This window comes from Meles meles, chromosome 8, assembly GCF_922984935.1.
Source record: "Meles meles chromosome 8, mMelMel3.1 paternal haplotype, whole genome shotgun sequence".
Lineage (NCBI taxonomy): Eukaryota > Metazoa > Chordata > Mammalia > Carnivora > Mustelidae > Meles > Meles meles.
This window is the reverse complement of record NC_060073.1, coordinates 74,360,806-74,381,024: the sequence shown is the minus strand read 5'-3', so window position 1 is coordinate 74,381,024 and position 20,219 is coordinate 74,360,806. Positions and strand designations below refer to the sequence as shown.

Below are 20,219 nucleotides of genomic sequence, written 5' to 3'. Positions count from 1 at the left end.
TGATTGAAAGTATAATATCTGAAAAAATTCATTGGCTAGCTTATCAGTAAATTATAAACTGCAGAAAAAATATATCAGTGAAACTGAAGTCAGGAAAATAGAAATTGTTCAAAGTGAGATAGGGAGGGGAGAAAAAGAGAATCTCAGTGATAGAAAGAAATAATGGTTGATTTTTTTTTTGTTTCCATGAAAAACAAAAACTCATAGTTCCAAGGTCCAACAAGCCCCAGGCAATATAACAAAGAAAATCCCACCAATATACATCATAATCAAAATGTTACAAACCAACAACAAAAAGTCTTTAAAGTAACAACCAAGATGAAAGGAAATAATAAAGATGACAGCAAAAACCCATAAAAGAAGACAGAGAAAATTAACACAGCCAAAGCTGGTTCTTTGAAAACAAATGAAATAAACGCTTAGAGAAATTAAGAAAGAAAAGTGTATTACCAATATAAGAAATGGACAAAAGCACATCACTCTATATAGCACAGACATTAAAAGGAATGTAACAGAATTCAGAAAAACTTCATGTCGCTAAATTTGAAAACTTCAATGAAATGAATAAAAGTTCTTGAAAAACATAGCCTATCATGTGCACCTGGGTGGCTCAGTTGGTTAAACCTCTGCCTTCAGCTCAGATGATGATCTGAGGGTCCTGGAACTGAGGCCCAGGACAGGCTCCTTGCCCAGTGGGAAGCCTGCTTCTCCCTCTCTCTCTGCTCCACCCCACCACTCATGCTCTCTCTCTGTGTCTCAAGTACACAAATAAGTTCTTAAAAAAAAAATAACCTATCTATGGAAAGAACCCAGACACCTACTTACAGATGAATGGATAAAGAAGATGTGGTGTATATATACTATGGATTATTATGCAGCCATCAAAAATGAATCTTGCCATTTGCAATGATGTGGATGGAACTACAGGGTATTATGCTAAACAAAATAAATCAGAGAAAGAAAATTGTCATATGATCTCACTGGTATGTGGAATTTGAGAAACAAGACAGAGGATCATATGGGAAGAGAGGAAAAAATGAAAAACAACGAAACCAGAGAGGGAGATAGACCATAAGAGACTCTTAATCTCAGGAGACAAACTAAGGGGTTGCTGGAGCAGAGGGGGGTGGAGGAATGGGGTGGCTGGGTGATGGACACTGGGGAGTGTATGTGTTGTGGTGACTGCTGTATATTATGTAAGACTGATGAATCACAGAACAGTACCCTTGAAACAAATAAATTATTTGTTAATAATAATAAAATAACAACCTATCAAATTTTACCCCCAAAGAAAGAAAATCTGAATAATCTTTATGTACTAAAGAAATTAAATTTATAGGCATACACAAATTTCCCACAAAGAAAGTTATTGGCACAGATGTATTCTCTGGTAAATTCTAAGAAACAATTAAGGAATAGGGTAATCTTACACAAAATCTTTCAAAAAGAGGCTTCATTGTTTGATACCAAAATCAGATAAAAATATTATAGCCAAAAACGTATCAAAGACCAATATCCTCAGGAATATAGGTTTAACAATCCATTGCAAAATATGAATAAATTGAATGCAGATACATATAAAAAGATAATACATCAGGGTGCCTGGGCAGCTCAGTGGGTTAATGCCTCTGCCTTCAGCTTAGGTCATGATCCCAGAGTCCTGGGATCGAGTCCCACGTCAGGCTCTCTGCTCAGTGGGGAGCCTGCTTCCATCTCTCTCTACCTGCCTCTCTGCCTACTTGTGATCTGTCTGCCAAATAAATAAATAAAATCTTTAAAAAAAAGATAATACATCAAGAACAACTTAAATTGCAAGTTTGCAATTTACATTAAAAAAGTAAAAAATTAAAAAAAACAGGATTGCAAGTTTGATTTACATTAAAAATATTGATATAATTCAACCTATTAGAATAAAAGGGAAAAAATCATATAGCCATTTCCAAATAAAAAATAAAATATATAAAAAATTAAAAATTAAAAGGCAAATTTCCATATTCATTTATAAAAAACCTCTCAGTACACTGAAGTAAAACTAAGTTTTCTTTTTTTTTTTTAACTACTTTATTTTTTTCAGGTAAACTAAGTTTCCTAAAGCTTAGAAAGAATGTCTGTAAAAAAAAGAAAAAAAAAAAAGCCACAGTTAGCATCATTTTTTTTTTTTTCAAGGTCTTACTTAAATTCCAGTTAGTTAGCACACAATGTAATACTAGTTTCAGGTGTACAACATAGTGATTCAACATGTCTATATTACACCTGTTGTTCATCACAAGTGCACTCCTTAACCTATTTAACCCATGTCTCCACCCACGTCCCTTCTGGTAACCATCAGTTCATTCTCTAGAGTTAAGAGTCTGTTTCTTGGTTAGCCTATTTTCTCCCTTTGCTCGATGTTTTGTTTCTTAAATTCCACATATGAATGGAATCATATGGTATTTGTCTTTCTCTTTCTGATTTATTTAACTTAGCATTATACTTATACTCTCCAGCTCTATACAAGTCACTGCAAATGGCAAGATTTCATTCTTTTTTATGCCTGAGTAATATTCCACTGTATACATTATACCACTTATTTTTTATCCACTCATTATTCGATGGACACTTAGGCTGTTTCCATAATTTGGCTATTGCAGATAATGCTGCTATGAACATCAAGGTGCATGTATCCTTTTGAATTAGTATTTTTGTATTCTTTGGAGTTAGCATCATGCTTTCTTTTTTAAAAGATTTTTTTTGTATTTATTTGACAGAATGAGAGAGCACAAGCAGGGGAACAGTAGAGGGAGAGGTAGAAGCAGACTCCCCACCAAGCAGGGAGCCCAAGGCAGGGCTGGATCCCAGGACCTTGAGATCATGACCTGAGCCAAAGGCAGATGCTTAACCAACTGAACCACCCAGGTGCTCTTGGAATCAGCATCATTCTTAATGATGAAAGAGTGGATGCTTTGTAATTAAGACTGGGAATAAAGCAAGGATGTCTCTTCTCCCCATGTTTATCCAACATGGTATTAGAGATTCTAACTAATACAATTAGTAAAGAAAAAGGAATAAAGACACAATATTTGAAAAGATGAGTAAAACTGTCTTTATTCACAGACAACATCTTATTTATGTAGAATATCCTAAGGGAGCTATAAAAAAAAGTCCCTATCAGAACTACTAAATTATAAATATTAAATTGTGTTTAAATTAAAGTATGTTTAGAATGACAAAGTAAATTGTAATTAATTATTAAGTGTATTTAGAATTATTAAAGTATAATTTGGAAGGTCATAGAATGTAAAATTAATAAAAATGTGTGTATATGTACAGAGATGATTAAATATATAGTGATAACCAATTACATTATTCATATATCTTCTCCCATGGCCCAGACTTTGCCCTTTCCTTTGTTGATGGCTCTGTTGAGCTCTCTCTTTCCTTTGCATAAGATTTTTCACATGCCTTGAGGTAAAAAAGGAAAAATCAGCAAAACACAATAACATATTCAATGTAGTAAGTGATTCTAGAAATTACAATTCTACAATATTAATATAGTTTTAGTCAAACCAAGAGTCAAAGGACTTTCATGCTTAGTTATGATTATTAATATCCCAAATTCCTTTTTATAATACAATGGTACTTTTAAGATTCTTAGAGGAAGTGTAGTTCAGGTAATTACCTTATTTTGGAATGATTTACTGTTTAAGTTAAATATATGGAAACTGTTCCTCCCTTAGAGTCCCTGATCTTATATGCCTATTTATTAACTCCATTGCAAGTCAGCATATCTGTTGTTCTGCTGGAGTGCAGGAGAATGAATGCTTTAGTGGCCTTGGGAAATATGCTTGCAGGCTGATGTTTATAGAGCTGTTGTTGATAAAACTTTAGTGAGGCTAGTGAAAGGATAAAGGTCTTTAGGGAAAAGATTTTACTTTCCTTATGGGATGCTGAGCTCCAAATTCTCCAAAACAATCTGGAAAAGGAAATGAGAGCCTCATGAATTTTTGTGGAGTCTGGGAACAAAATAGGCTTAACATTTTCAGCTTTTAATTGAGATCATATTATGTGCCAGCCCTGAGCAAATTCAGAAAAACATAGATAACTAAGATAAAAATTTTGCTCTGAATTATCTTGTCTATACTGGTTTTCAGTCTTTGGTACACATGAGCCACTTGGGAAGTTTAATAAATATTTATGAAGGGACACTTTAGGCTAATTTAGGATTTTTAGAGTAAGTGCAGTTCAGGTAATTACAGTATTCGGGGATATTTACTGTTTAAGTTGAATATGTGGAAACTGTTCCTCTCTTAGAATCCCTGATCTTACGTGTCTATATATTAACTTCATTCCAAATCAGCCTATCTGTTGTTGGGAGTAAAGCTCAAACGTGTGTAATTTCAAAAGGATTTCTGTTAATCCTAATGTGTGGACAGGATTTACTGAGGGTGAAGGTACAAGCAAACTAGAGCAAGTAGAGCTAGAGCCTTTTCAAGAAAGCTGTGATTTAGTTGATGTTGGATGTAGAGACAATTTCTGCATAAATTTTGAGGATTCAAAGAAGTCAGTTCAAAATTAAATGAGAGTTCTGGAGAGTACAACAGAAAGGATTTGGATGGTAATCAATAAAGGATGGGTATTTGGACAAAATGCATGAGAGAAGATGAAGGGATGAGAAAGGAGAAAATACCAGAGGTCTTTCCCCAAATGCACCACCATTTTTTTTTTCCCGTTTTCCTCCTCTTCTTCTTCTTTCACCCTTGGTAACAGAGAGTCTGAGAACATAGGAGAGATTAAAATTAGATGAATATTGGGAACAGTGAATTCTAGCTGATTTATCAGACAGAAGGTAACATTTAGAACAAGAAAACTTGCTGATAAATATAAATATTCAAGAAGGGAATAATACCACCTCTAAGCACTTGCTGAAATGTTATTTGTTGATGTTTTCTAAGCAAGCTTACTGTGTTATGGCCTGTCAAGACAATAAGTGCTCTTACAATTTTGTTTTCTATCCAGATGGTGTGGGGAGCCTTGGACAACCTGTGTATTCCTTGGCAGCTCATTGTTGTCAATTTTTATGCCATGACAGGGTTAGCTGAAGACAGGATAAGTTTTGTGACCTTTGCATATGCTGTTTTTTGTCCTCTAGAGATTCTAGTTTACTCCCATCTCCTGGCCCTTTTCCCCCAGGTAAGTCTATTCTTTCATAACTCCTCTCAATTTTCCTGGCTTCAGGTAGACTATTCCTAACATACCTGACAAGGTCTATTATTCTGTTACTCAATGTCAGTCTCCTATATACCTCCTCTTTTTATCTCAGTTGCCATTGCCATTTGACTTCATTTTTTATAATTGTTTTTATTTTTTATAAACATAAAATGTATTATTAGACCCAGGGGTACAGGTCTGTGAATTGCCAGGTTTACACACTTCACAGCACTCACCATAGCACATACCTTCCCCAATGTCCATAACCCCACCACCCTCTCCCAATCCCTGACTTCTATTTTTAAGGTAGTTCTTTATTATTACAAGTCTTTCTTCATAGATGAAAGCTTCATGGCATAGTGACCATGTCTGTTTTGCTTACCATATTTTTACATTTAGCTCACTATCTCTACAAGGGTTCAGTAAGTATTTGCCAAATGAATAAAGGGTGACCATTGGGAAGAAGGGAAGGAGGTGAAAGAGAGAGACAAAGCTGTTGCAGTGATGGGCCAACTGAGATTTTGCCAGAGAAAAGAAAGTTTTGTTTTGGCATTGTTTTCAAATAATCACTCTTTACAAGAGGGACGCTTAAACAAATCATGCAACTAACATCATGACTTTTGGCAAATATATCCTATATAAACTTTTTTTTTTTTTCACTGCAAGAGGTTTCGGTGGAGGGGTTATACTCTGGTGTTCTGGTGTATCAAGAAAGAGGCTCTAAAGGAACTCACAGGGGAATCCATGTGCCCTGGATGAGTCAGTCCTCTCTGCCATTAAGACATTGGCATAGGGAAGACTGGTGGTGCCCCTTTCCTGATGCTAGTTGTCCTAAAACTTTCCTTCCAACCAAAGTATATAGCAACAAAGATACAGGAATTTTTCTTGATATAGTAGTAGTGGGAAACGTGTGCATAGTGCTATATAGTTCACACATAATTTTACAGCTGCAGCTGCTCTCTTTTTTTTAATTATTCCAAATATCTTCAAATAGCCATTATCAAGAAATGGAAACAGGCTTAGGGAAGTTATTTTGGCCAAAGTTATTTAGCTAGCAATTGTCATTTTCCAAACTTTTACAAGACCCCCTTCTACCTGTGCCTTTCATCTGCATTTAAAAGGCACTCCTTATACACTATGGAGTATTATGCCTCCATCAGAAAGGATGAATACCCAACTATTGTAGCAACATGGACAGGAATGGAAGAGATTATGCTGAGTGAAATAAGTCAAGCAGAGAGAATCAATTATCATATGGTTTCACTTATTTGTGGAGCATAAGAAATGACAAGGAGGACATAGGGAGATGAAGAGGAGAAGGGAGTTGAGGGAAATTGAAAGGGGAGATGAACCATGAGAGACTATGGACTCTAAAAAACAATCTGAGGGTTTTGAAGGGGCGGGGGTGGGAGGTTGGGTGAGCCAGGTGGTGGGTATTACGGAGGGCACGTATGGCATGGAGCACTGGGTGTGGTGCATAAACAATGAATTGTTACACTGCAAAGAAGTTAATTTTAAAAAAAGGCACTCCTTTCCAATTCATAAGACTGCTAGAAACTCACAGCATATTATAGGTAGAAAGAATCTTAGGGGTCACCCCTCCATCTCTGTACCCTGTACAGTAATCCCTGACACTGTGTTCATGAGTATCCATCCCACTTTATTTGAATATCCCAGCAATAGGCACTTTATTCTTTCCTCGGGCTGCCCATTCATTATTGATGGATCTAATTGTTATTGCCTCCATACAAATGTCTCGTACCAGTGAATGTGCACTGATAACCCAGTTCCTGTCTAAGTGTTAGTGACAGTGCCATCATTCCTGAGACTATTTTCATTTAAAAAAAAAAAAAACCTTCCAGGAGGAGTCAAGATGGCAGAGAAGTAGCAGGCTGAGACTATATCAGGTAGCAGGAGATCAGCTAGATAGCTTATCTAAACATTATCTAAACATTGCAAACACCTACAAATCCAATGGGAGATCAAAGAGATTTTCTGTTTCTAGAAAATCAACCACTTTCTGAAAGGTAGGACTGGCGGAGAAGTGAATCCAAAGCGATGGGAAGATAGACCGTGGGGGGAGGGGCCGGCTCCCGGCAAGTGGCAGAGCAACGGAGCACTAAATCAGGACTTTTAAAAGTCTGTTCCACTGAGGGACATTGCTCCAGAGGCTAAACTGGGGTGAAGCCCACGAGGGGTCAGCGTGGCCTCAGGTCCCACAGGGTCACAGAAGGATCAGGGGTGTCTGAGTGTCACAGAGCTTGCAGGTATTAGAATGGGGAAGCTGGCTACAGAGACAGAGCCGAGGACTGAGCTCTCAGCTTGGGGTTACCTTGAACCGGTCGCAGGTTGGGTGAGCTTGGAGTGTGGCCGGAGGCCAGGGAGATGGGAGTGAGTGGGCGCTATTCTCTGAGGGCGTTCTGAGGGCGCACTGAGGAGGGGAGCCCCGAGCTCTCGGCTCCTCCGGCCAGAGACTGGGAGGCCACCATTTTTATTCCTGTCCTGCGGAACTCTACGGAAAGCATTCAGGGAACAAAAGCTCCCGAAAGTGAACCCAAGCAGATTACTTAGCCCGGCCCCAGGTAAGGGCGGTGCAATCCCACCTCGGGCAAAGACACTTGAGAATCACTACAACAGGCCCCTCCCCCAGAAGATCAACAAGAAATCCAGCCAGGACCCAGTTCACCTACCAAGGAGAGCAGGTTCAATACCAAGGACAGCAGTGGAATTCCAGAGGAGGAGAAAGCAAAGCACAGAATTCATGGCTTTCTCCCCATGATTCTTTAGTCCTGCGGTTAATTTAATTTATTTTTTCATTTTTTTTTCTTTTTCCGCTAAATTTTTTTAACCTTTACCCTTTTCTTTTTTTAACGTTTTTAAATAGTTTATCTAATATATATATATATTTTTTTCTTTGTTATATTTTTTCTTTATTTGTTTTCTTTTTTTAAATTTTTTTTTTCTGAACCTCTTTTTATCCCCTTTCTCCCCCATACGATTTGGGGTCTCTTCTGATTTGGTTACAGTGAATATTCCTGGGGTCTTTGCCACCCTTATAGTATTTTACTTGATCCTTCATAGACTCTTTTTTTTTAAAGATTTTATTTATTTATTTGACAGAGAGAGATCACAAGTAGATAGAGAGGCAGGCAGAGAGAGAGGAGGAAGCAGGCTCCCTGCTGAGCAGAGAGCCCGATGCGGGACTTGATCCCAGGACCCCGATATCATGACCTGAGCCGAAGGCAGAGGCTTAACCCACTGAGCCACCCAGGTGCCCTCTTCATAGATTCTTATCTGGACAAAATGACAAGGTGGAAAAATTCAGCACACACACACAAAAAAGAACAAGAGGCAGTACCAAAGGCTAGGGACCTAATCAATATGGGCATTGGTAATATGTCAGATCTAGAGTTCAGAATGACGATTCTCAAGGTTCTAGCCGGGCTCGAAAAAGGCATGGAAGATATTAGAGAAGCCCTTTCTGGAGAGATAAAAGCCCTTTCTGGAAAAATAAAAGAACTAAAATCTAACCAAGTTGAAATCAAAAACCTATTAATTAAGTGCAATCAAAAATGGAGGCTCTCACTGCTAGGATAAATGAGGCAGAAGAAAGAATTAGTGATATAGAAGACAAAATGACAGAGAACAAAGAAGCTGAGCAAAAGAGGGACAAACAGCTACTGGACCACGAGGGGAGAATTCGAGAGATAGGTGACACCATAAGATGAAACAACATTAGAATAATTGGGATTCCAGAAGAAGAAGAAAGAAAGAAGGGAGCAGAAGGTATATTGGAGAGAATTATTGGAGAGAATTTCCCTAATATGGCAAAGGGAACAAGCATCAACATCCAGGAGGTGCAGAGAACCCCCCTCAAAATCAACAAGAATAGGTCCACACCTCGTCACTGAATAGTAAAATTTACAAGTCTTAGTGACAAAGAGAAAATCCTGAAAGCAGCCCGGGAAAAGAAGTGGGTAACATACAATGGTAAAAATATTAGATTGGCAGCAGACTTATCCACAGAGACCTGGCAGGCCAGAAAGAGCTGGCATGATATATTCAGAGCACTAAAGGAGAAAAACATGAAGCCAAGAATACTATATCCAGTTAGGCTATCATTGAAACTAGAAGGAGAGATCAAAAGCTTCCAGGACAAACAAAAACTGAAAGAATTTGCAAACACCAAACCAGCTCTACAGGAAATATTGAAAGGGGTCCTCTAAGCAAAGAGAGAGCCTAAAAGTAGTAGATCAGAAAGGAACAGAGACAGTGTACAGTAATAGTCACCTTATAGGCAATACAATGGCACTAAATTCATATCTCTCAATAGTTACCCTGAATATTAATGGGCTAAATGCCCCAATCAAAAGACACAGGGTATCAGAATGGATAAAAAAACAAAACCCATCTATATGTTGCCTACTAGAAACTCATTTTAGATGCGAAGACACCTCCAGATTTAAAGTGAGGGGGTGGAAAACAATTTACCATGCTAATGGGCATCAGAAGAAAGCTGGGGTGGCAATCCTTATATCAGATCAATTAGATTTTAAGCCAAAGACTATAATAAGAGATGAGGAAGGACACTATATCCTACTCAAAGGGTCTGTCCAACAAGAAGATCTAACAATTTTAAATATTTATGCCCCTAACTTAGGAGCAGCCAACTATATCAACTAATTAATAACAAAATCAAAGGAACATATCAACAATAAGACAATAATAGTAGGCGACTTTCACACTCCCCTCACTGAAATGGACAGATCATCCAAGCCAAAGATCAACAAGGAAATAAAGGCCTTAAATGACACACTGGACCAGATGGACATCACAGACATATTCAGAACATTTCATCCCAAAGCAACAGAATACACATTCTTCTCTAGTGCACATGGAACATTCTTCAGAATAGATCACATCCTGGGTCCTAAATCAGGTCTCAACTGGTATCAAAAGATTGGGATCATTCCCTGCATATTTTTAGACCACAATGCTCTGAAGCTAGAATTCAATCACAAGAGGAAATTTGGAAAGAACCCAAATACATGGAGACTAAACAGCATCCTTATAAAGAATGAATGGGTCAACCAGGAAATTAAAGAAGAATGGAAAAAATTAATGGAAACAAATGATAATGAAAACACAGTGGTTCAAAATCTGTGGGACACAGCAAAGGCAGTCCTGAGAGGAAAGTATATAGTGATACAAGCCTTTCTCAAGAAACAAGAAAGGTCTCAAGTACACAACTGAACCCTACACCTAAAGGAGCAGGAGAAAGAACAAGAAAGAAACCCTAAACCCAGCAGGAGAAGAGAAATCATAAAGATCAGAGAAGAAATCAATGAAATAGAAACAAACAAACAAAAAAACACAATAGAACATCAATGAAACTAGGAGCTGGTTCTTTGAAAGAAGTAATAAGATTGATAAACCCCTGGCCAGACTTATCAAAAAGAAAAGAGAAAGGAACCAGATAAATAAAATCATGAATGAAAGAAGAGAGATCACAACTAACACCAAAGAAATAGAGAATTATAAGAACATATGATGAGCAACTCTACGCTAACAAATTTGACAATCTGGAAGAAAGGGATGCATTCCTAGAGACATATAAACTACCACAACTGAACCAGGAAGAAATAGAAAACCTGAACAGGCCCATAACCAGTAAGGAGATTGAAACAGTCATCAAAAATCTCCAAACAAACAAAAGCCTAGGGCCAGATGGCTTCCCAGGGGAATTCTACCAAACATTTAAAGAAGAACGAATTCCTATTCTCCTGAAACTGTTCCAAAGGATAGAAATGGAAGGAAAACTTCCAAACTCAATTATGAGGCCAGCATCACCTTGATCCCCAACCCAGACAAGGATCCCATCAAAAAAGAGAACTACAGACCAATATCCTTGATGAACACAGATGTGAAAATTTTCACCAAAATACTAGCCAATAGGATTCAACAGTACATTAAAAGGATTATTCACCACAACAAAGTGGGATTTATTCCAGGGCTGCAGGGTTGGTTCAACATCCACAAATCAATCAATGTGATAGAACACATTAATAAAAGAAAGAACAGGAACCATATGATAATCTCAATAGATACTGAAAAAGCATTTGACAACGTATAGCATCCCTTCCTGATCAAAACTCTTCAAAGTATAGGGATAGAGGGCACATACCTCAATATTATCAAAGCCATCTATGAAAAACCCACTGCAAATATCATTCTCAATGGAGAAAAACTGAAAGCTTTTCCGCTAAGGTCAGGAATATGGCAGGGATGTCCATTATCACCACTGCTATTCAACATAGTACTAGAAGTTGTAGAATCATCAATCAGACAACAAAAAGAAATTAAAGCCATCCAAACTGGCAAAGAAGAAGTCAAACTCTCACTTTTTGCAGATGATATGATTCTATATGTGGAAAACCCAAAAGACTCCACTCCAAAACTGCTAGAACTTGTACAGGAATTCAGTAAAGTTTCAGGATATAAAATCAATGCACAGAAGTCAGTTGCATTTCTGTACACCAACAAGAAGACAGAAGAAAGAGAAATTAAGGAGCCCATTTCATTTACAATTGCACCCAAAACCAATGGTACCTAGGAATAAAACTAACCAAAGAGGCAAAGAATGTATACTCAGAAAACTATAAAGTACTCATGAAAGAAATTGAAGAAGACACAAAGAAATGGAAAAGCATTCCATGCTCATGGATTGGATGAACAAATATTGTGAAAATGTCTATGCTACCTAAAGCAATCTACACATTTAATGCAATTCCTATCAAAATCCCATCCACTTTTTTCCCAGGAAATGGAACAAATAATCCTAAAATTTGTATGGAGCCAGAAAAGACCTAGAATATCCAGAGGAATATTGAAAAGGAAAGCCAAAGTTGGTGGCATCACAATTCCAGACTTTAAGCTCTATTACAAAGCTGTCATCATCACGACAGCATGATACTGGCACAAAAACAGACACATAGATCAATGGAATAGAATAGAGAGCCCAGAAATAGACCCTCAGCTCTATGGTCAACTAATCTTTGACAAAGCAGGAAAGAATGTCCAATGGAAAAAAGACAGACTCTTCAATAAATAGTGTTGGGAAAATTGGACAGACACATGCAGAAAAATGAATGTGGACCATTTCCTTTCACCATACATGAAAATAGACTCAAAATGGATGAAGGACCTCAATGTGAGACAGGAATCCATCAAAATCCTTGAGGAGAACACAGGCAACAATCTCTTCGACCTTAGCCACAGCAACGTCTTCCTTGGAACATTGCCAAAGGCAAGGGAAGAAAGGGCAAAAATGAACTATTGGGATTTCATCAAGATCAAAAGCTTTTGCACAACAAAGGAAACAGTTAACAAAACCAAAAGACAACTGACAGAATGGGAGAAGATATTTGCAAACGACATATTAGATAAAGGGCTAGTGTCCAAAATCTATAAAGAACTTAGCAAACTCAAGACCCAAAGAACAAATAATCCAATCAAGAAATGGGCAGAAGACATGAAGAGACATTTCTGCAAAGAAGACATCCAGATGGCCAACAGACACATGAAAAAGTGCTCCACGTCATTCGGCATCAGGCAAATACAATTCAAAACCACAATGAGACATCACCTCACACCAGTCAGAATGGCTAAAATTAACAAGTCAGGAAATGACAGATGCTGGGAGGATGCAGCGAAAGGGGAACCCTCCTCCACTGTTGGTGGGAATGCAAGCTGGTGCAACCACTCTGGAAAACAGCATGGAGTTTCCTCAAAAAGCTGAAAATAGAACTACCCTATGAATCAGCAATTGCACTAATGGATATTTACCCTAAAGATACAAACGTAGTGATCTGAAGGGGCATGTGCACCTGAATGTTTATAGCAGCAATATCTACAATAGCCAAACTCTGGAAAGAACCTAGATGTCCATCAACAGATGAATAGATAAAGAAGATGTGGTATATATACACAATGGAATACTATGCAGTCATCAAATGAAATCTTGCCATTTGCGATGATGTGGATGGAAGTAGAGGGTATCTTGCTTAGCAATATAAGTCAATTGGAGAAAGACAACTATCATATGATCTCCCTGACATGAGGAAGTGGAGATGCAACATGGGGGTGTTAAGGGAGTAGGAGAAGAATAAATGAAACAAGATGGGATTGGGAGGGAGACAAACCATAAGTGACTCTTAATCTCACAAAACAACTGAAGGTTGCTGGGGGCAGGGGGTTTGGGAGAGGGGGGTGGGGTTATGGACATTGGGGTGGGTCTGTGCTATGGTGAGTGCTGTGAAGTGTGTAAACTTGGTGATTCACAGACCTGTACCCCTGGGGATAAAAATACATTATATGTTTATAAAAAAATAAAAAATAATCTTTCAGAACACAAAATACTTTAACATAGCAAAAAATATAGAAGAGTAGTAGCAGGCATCAGTAGACCAATAAGGGTTATATTAGGGTCCTACTGCCCTCTGGAGCCTCCCAGTCCTTAGTACATAAGAAACTCTTAGTCTGTCTTATGACCTCATCCCCAGCACCTTCTACTGCCACCCTATCTTAGTTACAGACTCATCATAGTGGAAAGTAGTAACAGAAATTATTACCATACCTATTAAGGTAAGGGCCACTTAAGAACCTAGAAATGTACCTGGGAACTAGTGAGAAACTAGCATTCCCCATCCTACTAAATTGGTAGAAAATGGGCAGCACAGAAAAAAAAAAAGTATGCCTTGTTAGAAGCCTTGAAATAAGAAATGCTGAAAAATTGCATGGTAGTATACTCATTGATTTAGTCCTTCAACAAATGTTTATTAAGCACCTAATTATTGCCACATGTTAAATATGGTGTTGAGGATATAATGATGAGCAAAACCAGTCATGCCTCTGTGGTTGTAGAGTACACAGTCTAGAAGGGAGGCCAGATACTCATTTTAAAAATGAGAAGCAAATGTGCAATTATACCTGAGATTTGTAGTCTCAAAAAGTGATTTTTGCATGTTGAGAAGATTCAGGGGAAGAGAAATTCAGGGAAAGTGGAATAAATCTGAGGATTTGATTTGTCTGATATATGAAGAAGACTAGAAACATATTATGAAAAAAGTGGAGGGCAGAGGTATGGGAAAGTTTTTCCTTCCATAAAGGTAGCAGCATGTTCAAGGGCCTCATATTGGTTAGAACATGGCACATTTGGGAAATGAAAGAGTAGTGCATTTGAAGAACAGAAATTAGTATGGCCTGATGAGGCCTTTTCTTGGTGAAATTCAGATGATCATTTCATCTTGACCAATATTTACTGTCTCTATTGAGTTGGTAGTTCTCGGAAGTTATTCATCTATCCAGTTGAATAGCTGGGATCTCTCTCTCTGTCTCATTCTCTTTCCCTCTCTCACCTCTGGGAACCATAACATAGGTCCATAGGCAAAAAATAAGGATCATTCAATCCTGAGATTAAAAAATAGATATTATTTCTAGTTCCAGTCCTTACAGATTCATGGTGGCTGCCTGTAGTCACATTATGACAGGGATTCTGAGTCATGCCTTTATCAAGTCCCATTTCATCCTTCTCATGTGCTCAGTCTCTAACTCAGTACTAATGTTTGGCTACTCTACTTTCCTCCTTTGCCTTGGGAACCAAGAAAGGCTATGTTCTATTGATGCTAGAAAGTACTTTGAGATACACTTTCCTCTTGTGCATTAACAGTGGAAGTGTCCATTAATGGCATTTACCCTGGCAGGTGGTTCTGCCTTGAGTGAATTCTAGAGCTATTTCTTCTTTTTCAGCTCTTAAAAACAATTTCTTATGGACTGATGCTTTGCAAATCCATGCACAATTTAGGCAAATCTGTACATTTGCTTTAGAAATTTGAAAGGAAACCCTTCCATTTATCAACATCTCTGCTGCTTTTCAGTTTCATTAAAGGAGAACAACAACAAACCTACAGAATAAATAAAAAACACCTATCTTGACACTATTCAATATTAATTTCAAGACCTTCAGGTTTTTAAGTTCTGGGAAATCCGGCTGCAGAACTTCATTTCATATATCACACGCTACCCAAGAAAATGAAATATTTAGAAACTAGAGATTGCTGGAGGCATGAAAAATACCAGTGTTTGCAAAAACTTATAATAGTAAAGCATTTACAGTCTTTCCAAATGGAATATTAATAAAAGTATCAGCAGGTAGAGCTTTGGGGTCAGATCTGAGTCATATTGGCTGTTCCATGATTTTTGACATATGGGAGAAATTACCAAGAATGATGTCAATTTTTATTTATGGTTTTTGTTAGTCTTTGGGCAAGTTTGAAGAATTATTTTAAATGAATATTGGTATACATTCATTCTATTTACTTTAAAGGCATTGAACTTTCCAACTGATGAAAAAATATACCCTTCTAAGCTATAGACTAACTCAGATGTCTGTACTTAAAAGGCAAAAGGAAGATCAGTAGGATTGGCTACAAATAAAAGATATATATGGAGTCTTTCCACAAGGATGTAAACTGTTAATGAATCTCTAGTGCCTAATGCAGAGTAAGATAAAAACCAACCTGTATGCATAGCAGAGGAATATGCTAGTTCTGTTGAGTGCCTAATATGTATCTATTTGCTCCATATTTTGTACATATTAGGCTCTTTAATATTCAAAAAGAAACTTCATACAGGCAATGCCAGTCTGGATTACAAAGGAGGAAACTGAAGGCCAATAAGATAAGTCACTTGCAAAACATGCACATCGGAGATTTGAACTGATGTCTATCTGATTTAGAGATGCCTTCTCTGTTTTCTACAGCCTAGAAGTATAGATTGAAAGGACAATTAATTCTCTGTACTTTTTCTGTTCCCTAGCTCAACACCCACAGGAGACCTTTGCTTTGGAAATATTTCAGCAACCATTTTTGAGATTAATGGAGAATTGGAGGGTCCAACCCTCTGTCATAACTCTCAGCAGAGAGCAATATGTTTGATGTAATGTGTCTGCACCCAATTTGAAATAGTTTTCTTTCTTCTAGATGTGTTGACCCAGATTCCAACAAACACTCTCTCCTGATTTCAAATCAGATATTACCTCCTCATAATGTATCACTTTTGGTACAGACATCTTGTGGTCTAGAGTATGAGAGACTCTTAAAAAAGGAGTGTCTGGAGGAGGATCTAATGGCCCCTTTGCATTTTAAATATCTGGGTGGAAATGGAAGGTCATAGAGCTTGTGACTCAGTAGTGGTCACACAGCTGGTGAGTGGCTGAACCCGGATTTTAATTCAGATCTTTTTGACTTTAATCTCCTATTCCTTTTTGCCAGTTCCTAATAGTAGGATTCACTCTTATACTTTCTTGTATTTTCCCAAGTATTTGGTATAGGCTTGATTACATGACATCTATCTAAATAAATAACTTTTGGGGAGGGTGCGCCAGGATGGTTCAGTTGGTTGGGCATTTGACTTCAGCTCAGGTCATGATCTTGGGGTCCTGGGGTTGAGCCCCACCTCAGGCTCCCTGCTCAGCACAGAGTCTGCTTGTCCCTCTCCCTCTGTCCCTTCCCCTCCCCGCTAAATAAATAAAATCTTAAAAAAAATAAAGTAAAATAGCTCCAGTCATTGAGCCACAGCCAAGGACTCAGAATCCTCCTCCTTGAGCTCCTTTACTTCCCAACAAATCCATCCCCTCCCTCCTTCTCCCACTACTGTCTTCTGTAGGCCATTTCCATGGAGGAAAAGGAATCCTATCATATATCTGCTATCCAGAATATCCACTCTTTTTTTTTTTTAAAGATTTTCTTTATTTATTTGACAGACAGAGATTACAAGTAGGCAGAGAGGCAGGCAGAGAGAGAGGAGGAAGTGGGCTCCCCACTGAGCAGAGAACCCAATGTAGGGCTTGATCCCAGAACCCTGGGATCATGACCTGAGCTGAAGGCAGAGGCTTTAACCCACTGAACCACCCAGGCATCCCACAGAATCTCTACTCTTTTGACCCTTTTGCTGATGTAAGGAAAGGTGATTATCTGCTTCCTCCTGCCGCTGAGGATTATATCCATATAAGAATTCAACAGAGAAATGGCAGGAAGACCCTTACCATTGTCCAGGGGACAATGACTGCTCAGTTATGATTATGACTGAGACAATAACTGCTCAGTTATGATAAAAAGAAACCAGTAAGGTGTTTAAGAAAAAATTTGCCTGCAGTGACACTGTAATTGAGCCTCCAGAATATGGAGAAGTAATTCAGCTACAGGGTGACCAGCGCAAGAACATATGCCAGTTCCTCATAGAGAATGGACTGGCTAAGGACAACCAGCTGAAGGCTCATGGATTTTAAGTGGTTTTGGCTCACTGAAGCTTAAGTGAGGATCTCCTTGCAATCAGTAGAATTTCCCTTCTGTCCCTTATCACAAGCTTAAAAACCTCACAGCTTGTATAATGTAACCATCTGAGGTCTGCTTTTAACTTGGACTAGTGTAACTCATCAAGTAACAAACTGAAAAGAGCCATAAAAAATAAAAATAAAATAAATATTTTTAAAAAGCTATCTGAATTAACTGACTTTCAAAATAATAAGCAGGCTTGCCTCTCTGCCTAGTTGTGATTTCTCTCTGTCAAATAAATAAAATATTAAAAAAAAAGATGTTGGTGGTTGCAGAAGTCAAGCTTCTGGGTCCCATACCTTCTAAAAAAAATAATAAGCAGGCTTAAATCATTTAGAAGGAATAGGGGAAGAAAATAACAAGTACAAAGGCCCAAATAGGTATGAGGGAATAGCGTGCACAAGAAATGTTCCTTTTGAAGACTTCATTTGTACCTTAATTTACAGCATTCATCATACTCTGCTATACATTTACAAAAATAAGTATGAGTCTATCTTCTCAACTAGGTTGTCAGCATGTTCCATGTTTCATTTCTGCATAATCCAAGTGGCCTGGACAAAGTAGACTTTCTCACTGTGCTTACTGCATGGGTTGGAACTATAGATGTATGCCAAAGCTGGGCAGTGAACACTACCCTCTCCTGAAGATGGGTGGTACCGTAGGAGTATGAGCTTTTGAGTTAAGGAGATTCCCCATCATCTAGATGTGTGCCTTAGTTGATCAAATGTGAAATGGAGCTAATAATACTTTGCTTGCTGAGTGGTTGAGAGAACTCAGAGAGAAATGAAAAACTTAGCTATGTTGCTCATCATAAACTTAAATGAAACAAATTTCAGGGGTCCCTATCATGCCCTCTTTTCTTGCTCCTCAAAGCAAAGGCTTGAGGAGTCTGGCTCTCACTGAGCCAAATTGTCCTCTTTCAGCATCCCATGCAGGGACTGCAAGCTTGCATTCCCTATAATTATTTTTCATCTCCCAATTGGCTACTACATTTGACTCCAAGAATAGAGCCATTTTGAAGTGTTTCTCCCCTACCCCATCATCCATGCTCTGTTTGACTCTCATCTAATATGGACAGGGATGTTCCATGCCTTCAACTTAGCTGCTACTCTCTTAAGTCAAACAGGGTGCTTTCTTTCCAGGTCCCCACTAGAGCAATTCAGCCCCAATTCATACCTGAGGGTGCCTTTATTGTTCTCTTTAAATAAACTCATTCTGTTCTCCAAGCAGCCATTTCTTTTGAACTCTATCAACCCCACAAAATGAGACTAGAGGCTGCTGGCAAGACAGTACATTTCTTTTGCAGAAATTGAAATAACTTTATACAATGATAACTGGTGGCTGCTCCAGGAGACTCATTTATAATCAGAGCTACATAATCCTATCTTCTTTGCAAAGAAAGGAAATTCAATATGTTTATGGTTCTAGTTCTTTCATAATACTAAGCATTTTATCTATATTACCTTCTCAGCTGCTATGCTGAGTTACGTATACGTATGCATATACATATTAAAAATGTAATATATACATATATGTTACATACATACACACATATATATATATATGGGTATATATATTTTATGTATTCACATATGTATTCTGGCCCGCCATGTCTTCCAGTACAAAATGCAGGCCAAGTGTGAGCTCCCACTTTCTCCTCATGCAATTCCAGATGTGGGTTGTATGCAGGAATGAGATGGAACCCATAGGAAAATGAAAGCGTCACTTTAAAATAAAATCTATTTAGCCTTAGGCAATATACTTAATTTCTCCAGCTTGACTTCCTTATATGTACCATAAATAGCCTAAATTACATGATCTCTGAAACCTTTTCTAGTCTTAAGACTCCATGATTTTATAGGTTTTTAGATTATGTAAAGTTATGTAAGAATATATAAAAATGATTCTCTCTATAATCCCACCTGACTGTGAACTCCTAGAAGTCAGGTACTTTTTCTTCTTCACTTTTCTGTATCTAATACCTAGAGTAATGTCCTGTACATACAAAGTCTTTAACAAATATTTGTTAAATGAATAAAAAATATAATATTCTATTACTCATAATTTATATGTTTAATATAGTTATTATAGCCAATAAATACTCATTATGCCTTTAATATTATGAAGTTCTATAAGTTAGTAGGGCTTTGGAGGAAAGATATGATATCTGCCCTTAAGTACAACATATTCTGGCAGCAAAAATAATAGAAAAACAAATACACAGAGTATAGAATATTGTCATGTATGAAGTTTATACGATATAGGAGAACGATTATGAGCTTTGGAGTCAGAGCAATGTGGGTTCGAATCTAGATGCTGATATCTAGCTACTCTGTCAGCTTGGAAGGCTCACTTGGGCTTTTCTGTATGCTTCTTTTACAAAATTAGAGATTATACTTCTGTTTCAGAAACGTTATGAGGACTATATTGTATGATACATGCAAACCACTCACATTACAGGTGCTTAGAAATCCTATCAGTATTAATATCACTACCAACGCACACACAGTTGGGAAAAAGTCTAGTCTGAACAAGTTAGGAATATCTTTTCAGATGAGTGGATCTTGAGCTGATTCTTGAAAGATAAGAAGAAATAAAGCAGGAAACAGCAGATCATTAATCCAGGGCAGAGAAAAGAGC

The 20,219-nt window shown here is 37.8% G+C and overlaps 1 pseudogene; it reads left to right on the top strand.

Moving 5' to 3' along the window:
- Positions 1-16,405: 16,405 nt before the first annotated feature.
- LOC123948797 lies at positions 16,406-17,533 on the top strand (annotated as a pseudogene).
- The last annotated feature ends 2,686 nt before the right edge of the window (positions 17,534-20,219 follow it).